This window comes from Mustela nigripes, chromosome 2 (assembly GCF_022355385.1).
Source record: "Mustela nigripes isolate SB6536 chromosome 2, MUSNIG.SB6536, whole genome shotgun sequence".
Taxonomy (NCBI): domain Eukaryota; kingdom Metazoa; phylum Chordata; class Mammalia; order Carnivora; family Mustelidae; genus Mustela; species Mustela nigripes.
Window position 1 is genome coordinate 197,666,987 of NC_081558.1, and position 7,682 is coordinate 197,674,668.

General features: G+C 35.5%; 1 pseudogene; it reads left to right on the top strand.

Moving 5' to 3' along the window:
- The first annotated feature begins 6,354 nt into the window (after positions 1–6,354).
- Positions 6,355–7,360, top strand: LOC132010277 (mitochondrial fission regulator 1-like; annotated as a pseudogene).
- The last annotated feature ends 322 nt before the right edge of the window (positions 7,361–7,682 follow it).

Below are 7,682 nucleotides of genomic sequence, written 5' to 3' on the forward strand. Positions count from 1 at the left end.
AAAATGTTAAAGTCATTACAAGTCCAAACTTCAGTTCTGTTAAAGAATCTAGTAGTGGCCCCACATGGAGTTGTTCAGGCTAGGCCCCACATCAGCAACCCGAAACTTAACTGAATTTCTGTTCTTGGCTTTCCCAGAAAAAAAAGGCCTAGTTCCACCAATCAGCACCTGTCTGCTCAGCACAAGCTACCTGACCCAAACCTAAGACATTTTGGCTCCATATAAGGAAAATAACTATGCTTTAACCAATCATTAAATGCCCAGCATAACTTCCTTGTCTCTGCTCACTTTGGTCTATAAAATCTATCATCTTGTACAGCTCTTTAGAGCTCCTTTTTATCTGTTAGCTTGGATGCTCCCTGTATCATGAGTTATTGAATTAAGTCAATAAGATATTTAAAATCTACTCTGTTGAATTTTGATCTTTAATAGGTCCAAACCATCGTTAGCATGAAATAAAACTCATTCCAGATATTTTCTATAATTGTGTATAAGCAGAAGCATAGCGAGGAAAAGACAAAGAATGAACTGCTCTGAAGCATTGAAATTGGAAATGATATTAGCTCTGGACCTGGTGTTGGTGAAGGAGTACTGGCTTTGGAATAAAACATTTATCGGTCAAAGCTGCCTCCACTTCTTCCTGCATCAGCCATTGAGGAGTAATTGAAGTACTTTGAGTCATTGGTTGCTTTGTTTCTGATATAGGGGAATGTATTAGAAACATGTCTATCCTTCTGTTTTTAAAATTTAAAAAAATGGGGCACGTGGGTGACTCAGTAAGTTAAGTTTCTGTCTTTGGCTCAAGTCATGATCCCTGGGTACTGAGATTTAGCCCACATCAGGCTCCTTGCTCAGTGGAGAGCCTGTTTTCCCCTCTCACTCTTCTTCTCCCCCTGCTTATATTCTCTCTCTCTCTGTCAAGTAAATAAGTTAAAAGTCTTAAAAATTACCCTACTCATTATCAATATAAGGAAAACTGAATAATCATCTAATTATGAAAGTATAAACTGAGTCTTGAGGAAGAGAGTCCTCTGAATCCAGTTCATGAATTAATAGTGATCTCCTTAATGAAAATTAAATGATAAAGTCAGTTTATGACATCATATGTGAAATATGTATCTCCATTCATTTATTTAATCACTTATTTTAATTATCTTTGGAAATTTTAATACTTCCTCTATTTTTAAATTTTGAACAGCAAAAAAAAAAAAAAGAAAGAAAAGAAAGAAAGAAAGAGAGAGAGAGAAAGAAAGAAAGAAAAAGGTTTAATCCACTTACCAAGAATTTAAAACAATGCAGGGCGTACCTGAGTGGTTTAGTCCTTTGGGTGACTGACTCTTGGCTTTGGGTCAGGTTGTGATGTTGGGATTGAGCAAATGAGCACCATGTCTGGCTCTGTGCACAGTGGGGAGTCTCCTTGGGATTCTCTCTCTTCCTCTGCACTTCCCCCAAGCTTGTGCAGGCACTTGCACACTTGCTCACAAATAAATAAATAAATCTTAAAAAAAAAAAAAAAAAGAATTTAATGACAAGCAAATGTCAAGAAAAGAAAGCACAGTTTTAGAATAAATTACATAAGTATGAAATAAACAGTTCCTAGATAAAACAAAAGACCTCATATAAGCTTTCTAAAATAAATGCAGAGATACATCATTCAGCAGGGAGCCAGAGTTTCGTTAGAAACAGATACCACACTGTTAACTTATTCAGTAACATCAGGCAATGTGATGAGATGATGTCCCAAAATGACATCTCAAATAACAATTCAAAGCAATAAAAAAAAAAAAAATCATGGCTTTTGTGATGACAGAAAATATATTTTATAATTATCTGATATTTATCCAAGGAAAATAAAAATGCTAAGTTCCATGATGAATCTTTATGACAGACAGGGTCAGACCCAATGTTGAGAAAGAGTTTCATTACCTAAATAGCTAATTCTTAATAGATTATAGCAGCTTATAATTTATGTTTTCTTTGTGATAGATTAAAAGTAAGTACCATTTTGATGTCAGCAAAAGAATATTTCCGAGGACAGTACAAGTGAGCATCAGAATAGCAAATCCTGAAGCATGAAACCATTTGGTTTGTAGTTTTACTTATTATAATAAAGATTATTTTATCCATTGACTTTTATTGATTTCCTTTTATGGAATGATCAACATCACTCTTAGGAAATAATGAGCACAGTCCCCTTAATGAAAACTGAATGTAGGGTCAGACTGATCCTTCTTATTGACCAACGACTTTTCTAAAATCCATTTACTTTAGGTCAAAAAAAGGCAGCTATCTGATGACACATATCTTGAAAGATGTGATGTCTGCTTCTTCTGCTGTCCCTAGGACTTCACTCAAGCTCAGATTTAACCTGATGGTTAGAATTGCAAAATTTATAGCTTAGTTCAAATACACTTTATTTATCTACTACTAATGTGAAATCATGAAGTGCCAAGCAACAGGGGGAAAAAAACAACAACATAATTTTTTATGTTTTTAAAAATAAATAAATAAATTTTTAAGATATTTTTTAAGGTTTTAAGATATTTTAAGATATTTTTAAAGATATTTTCCCATTTTAGGGGCACCTGGGGGGCTCAGTCATTAAGCATCTGCCTTCTGCTCAGGTCATGATCCTAGGGTCCTGGAATTGAGCCCCATATCAGGCTCCTTGCTCAGCAGGGAGAACATGTCACTAGAGAAGCAGAACTTGAGCAAGAATTTGAAGAATGTGTAGGAAGTAAGAAGGAAATGGTGGGATCCCCGTGGTGATTAGGGGGAGTATTGAAGCACTAAAGTTGGGTCCAAGGGAGTGTGACTAAACATCAACATCTGATTAAAGGGACAGTTTTCATAGGAGTGGATAAGAAATAAGAATGTGAGTTAGAATGAGAGGGACCTGTGAAGATCATGGGAAAAAAATATTTGTCAACATGATGGTGATATAAGGAAAGAGTATTTAGGGAAATTATTCTAGCATCTTTGTGAAGTATATACAGTAAAGATAGAGGCAGTCTTTCATTTCTATGGAAAGATGAATGACCATAGACTTGAGTACTGTTTTTAGACAGCATTGTCTCAAGAGTGGAGCAGAGCAAAGTCACTTAACACAGGTACTTTTACTGCCTAGTGAATCTGAATAAATTCCTATATTTACTCAGACTCCATAATACAGTTATAACTGTTCTATTTGTATTTTCCCCGTTATATGTATCATATTCTCTTCTAAATATTCTCTTCTTAAATATCTGTTTTTTATGTCTCTTAACTGTGAAGTGAATTTAACAGCACTACTAGAACAATCTTGAAAGGTAATTAATATTTCTTTAAGAGGAAAATAAAATTTTACTTCTAAGAAGTATTTGAGATTACTAAAATGAAAGATCACTATAACAAATTTAGCATTATAATAGCTAGAATGGAAATATAAAGAATACGATGATTTATTTTATAAGAACACAATGTATGAAATTAAAATTTTTACATATCTATGTCTAAATGAGAGCTATGCATTAGAGTAATAGTGTGTTACTTTTATTGTCCTATAGCATGTTTTTGCTAAACTTTATTTAATCTGTTTTCTGTTCTTTTCAATTACATAGGACAGAGAAAATATATATTTTTAAGATTTTATTTATTTATTTATTTGGCAGAGAGAGAGCGAGCCAGAGAGCACAAGCACGGGAAACAATAGAGGGAACTGGAGAAGCAGGGTCCCCGCTGAGGAGGGAGCCCCATGCGGGGCATGGGACAGAAAATATAATGTGCATAGAAGAATTCAAGTAAAATAAACAAATCAAAAACCACTTGACCACTTTTTTTTTTTATGGGAAAAATGCTATTATCAGGTCTATTAGCTACACTTTTGGTTTCTATGCATTCATACCTGACTATACACAAACTGTAGGTAACCTACTTAAAGAAAGACATTTCCATCTACTTTATTCACTACTGTATTCCTAATTCCTATAAACACGTTTGGCAGCAACTACGTTCAATGAATAAATGGACGTACAGAAATAAAGAAACAAGTGCAGGGAGAAGCGGCTGGTGATTTGACACAGAAATCTCCCCAGGAATAGAGCATGACCAAGGTGCGAAATGTTGAGAACAACGTTGTAATATAATGAATTGGTGCACTTCATGTTTTTAAAGAAATGGACTTGAACATGTGAGGGGCAAGACATAGTGTAATGGAAGGGTTCAGTCTTTCAGCAAAAAGAAATTCAGCTGGAAGTAGAAGAGTTTTTTTGTAGATACTGTACTAAAAGGAAAGAAGGAATTATGTGAGAGAAATTAAGTAATCTCATGCAGGATAAAAAATGGAAGTAACCCTCCACCGAAATTCTATCAGTTAATGATACTTTATTTCAACTTAGTAAAAGACAAAGGTAAATATTTTATATAATAAAAATTTAAATAAGAAATAATTTAAAAATTAAATGATTTAAAAATTAAGAAGGAAGGACCATAATTAAATACAAAACTGATAGCACTATACATAGCTTTCAAACTGAGAATAGCGCCTACACAGAACAATTTCAGAGTCAAGTAATTTTGTTTTAGTAGGTTGTAATGAGGCAAAAAGAGCTAATAAGAATATGTTATTGGAAATTGTTTATGCTGAGGAAAACAATATAGGAAAGTTAAGAGAAATATAAAAATACATATACTGAAATATTTTCTGTAGAAATATAGAAATAAATACAAAAAATTAAAGGATCAAGTATCCTTGATAACTATTAAGCCCAAACCCTTTTACTTTCTCAATATAAATTAAGACCTTGGGATTCTAAGTGACTGGATTCCATTCACATAGCTAGTCAGTGACTGAGCTGAGGTCTCATTTCATGTTTTACAATGTCTTTCCCTACTTCATGGTGATGAGTCAAAATTAAACTAAAAAGATGTGAGGGATTTTCAATCTTAAGGGAAAAAAAAATCCCAAAATTTTATTTTCAGAACTTAATCATGCCTTGAATCCTCTTTGGGGCCATGTGTTTTGTAATTGTTAATAAATTTTGTCCTACTCCTATGGATTGACATTTGTTTCATCTTAAAACACAGGGATAGAATCCTCCTTCTCTAAGACAACACAGTGAAAGTCATTCCTAAGAAAAAGAAAGAATTGAGAATCAAAGAGAATCATCTCTTTACTACCCAAAACATACTGGTTTGAAACAAGTATTTTGATGAGAGGCTTTGGAAAGCAAGCCATATTATTCTCTTTTAAGAATGCCTATTCATGTTTTCATGGACTCACATTTCTTCAGGCTTGTTAATTGGGCATTGTGATGAACCAAGCTGTGAGATGCCACTCATTTAAAACTAAAAGACAAAAGCCAGAATGATTGTGCAGTGCCTTTGAAACAGAGGAACATGGGAGTTAAATACAAAATGTTGGAAAATTTTCAGGGCATATTTTGTTGTGTATATTGTATTTCTTAGCTGCAGAAACTATAGAAACTCACTTTTGCTCTGATTTCTAAAATAATATTCATTTGACCCGATTATTTTGATTATTTTTTTTTAAGATTTTATTTCCTGAGAGAGAGAGAGCATTGGTGCGGGGGGGAAGGTGCAGAGGGAGAGGAAGGCTCAGCAGGGAGTCTGAGATCTGGGACCCTGATACTGGGACCCTGAGATCATGAACTGAGCTGCAGGCAGACGCACCCAGATGCCCCATTTTGGTTGATTTTAAACTTAAGTATATGGTCATTATTAAGTGGTTTTAAAGCTTATTTGATTTTTTTAAGCTTATTTGATTATTAAGGTAGAGTGGCTACATTGTCACAAATCATATAATGAATGGGGCATATTTATCTAAATATAAGAATTTAAATAGGAACAATAGAAAAAGAAATTACCACCCAATCTACCTTTGGCAACTTTTATACAGTTTCCTATTAAACTGACAGAATTTTAACACCTTCATAGAGATAAAGGAGGAAAGAAGGGAAAGTTGTCTTTGGAAATTAATCAAGATGATTATTATTTCAGACTGGAAGGAGAAATATGCTTGCATGATGAAGCAATAGTGCTTAATTGAATGTTGACTGTGTTAATGTTCTCATTTAAATTACACTATTCCTGGGGCACCTGTGGGTGGTTCAGTCAGTTAAGCACCTGACTCTTGATTTTTTTTTTTTTTTTTTTTTTTTGATTTTGACACAGGTCACAATCTCAGGGTCCTGAGATCAAGCCCCGGGTTGGGGTGGTGCTGGGCCTGGAAAGAGATTCTCTCTCTTCCTGGAAGTAGGTGCCCAGCTACTACGGGGTGCGTGTGCTTATTGAACCATTGTTGCTATATATGCCTGAAGTACTTGAAATGCAAATTTGGAGAGACTTTTCATCTAAATGCTTGGCTGAATTAAACACCTAATTAGGATGGTTTTTCAGTAGGTTAGAGTAAGCATGCGATCAGTACTGATGCTTTGGTTTGGGAGGCCATATGGTTCATCTCGATGTATCCTAAGTAAAACTGGTACTAATTTATCTCGGATGCGGTGTCCAAGAGTTCAGTTTCAGCTTACCGGCCCTACAACAGAATGGAGCCACAATCGTCCAGAAAAAGATGTAGTGGTATCTTTTGCTGATGTTGGACAGGTAGCCAAAGAAGAAGGAAAGTGTTTAACAAGAGGGCCAACAGGGTCAGACCAAGGCAACCCCTTCAGGATGACCTTCCTTTCTTTGAGAAGCCTCCAAGCAGGTGATTTTCCTTATCAAACCTGTCTCTAGAAGACCCTCATCTGAAGATAGCCCTAGCAAATGAGGAAGCATTGCAGAAAATTTGCCCTTGAGAAAGAACTTGTTGCTCTCAGAACAACTCAAATTGCCAAAACTGACCCTGCAGGAACAGCAAAATCTCATCGCAATTGATTTAGATTCTGTCACATCTGTTAACCGCAGCACCACCCTTGGTCCCACCACTTTCCCCATCCCCACCCTTCCTTACCCTCCCTGAATCAAGGCTCCACCAAAGAGTATCTGCTATCACCTGATGAAAGAGGGAGGAGGTGTGAAAAGAACTGTGCTGGAAAGACTCTGGCTAAGAGAAACCTGAATATGCTAGAGATCCTTAAAGATAGGAACCTTGTAGAACTTAGGTCCATTGAAAGGTCAAAACAGGATATAAAGCTCAAACCAGTGGAAGCTACTGACCTGGCTGTCCTCCTAGCAGAGGCTCTGAAAAAGACATTTTTTTTTTTTAATCTATATCAAAGGAATAATCAAGGTGAAATTGAAAAAGGAGTTCCAAAGTCTGCATGAGAGACCACTTCAGAAAACAGTGTTGTTTGGACCTCATATGTTGGAGTCCACAGGACAAATGAAGGCTTTAACTGAACATGTTTCAACTTCCTAAAAAAACAGTGAACTGAGAAAGCTGTCGGTTTCTGAGGGCTGCTTAGGTAATAGAAATCAACACTATTAGTAAATACCTGGATTTAGTATTCAGTGGTCTCCTTTAAATCTAATTAGATGCAGCAATAACAAAGCACTCTAAGTTCGTGTGTGTGTATTTTTAAGAAGGTTAATTCTGAAGTTTTCCACAACCCCTATATTGAGACATAATGTGTTCTTTCTTTTTTTTTTTTTAAGATTTTATTTATTTATTTGACACAGAGAGACCACAAGTAGGCAGAGACACAGGCAGAGAGAGAGAGAGGGGGAAGCAGGCTCCCCGC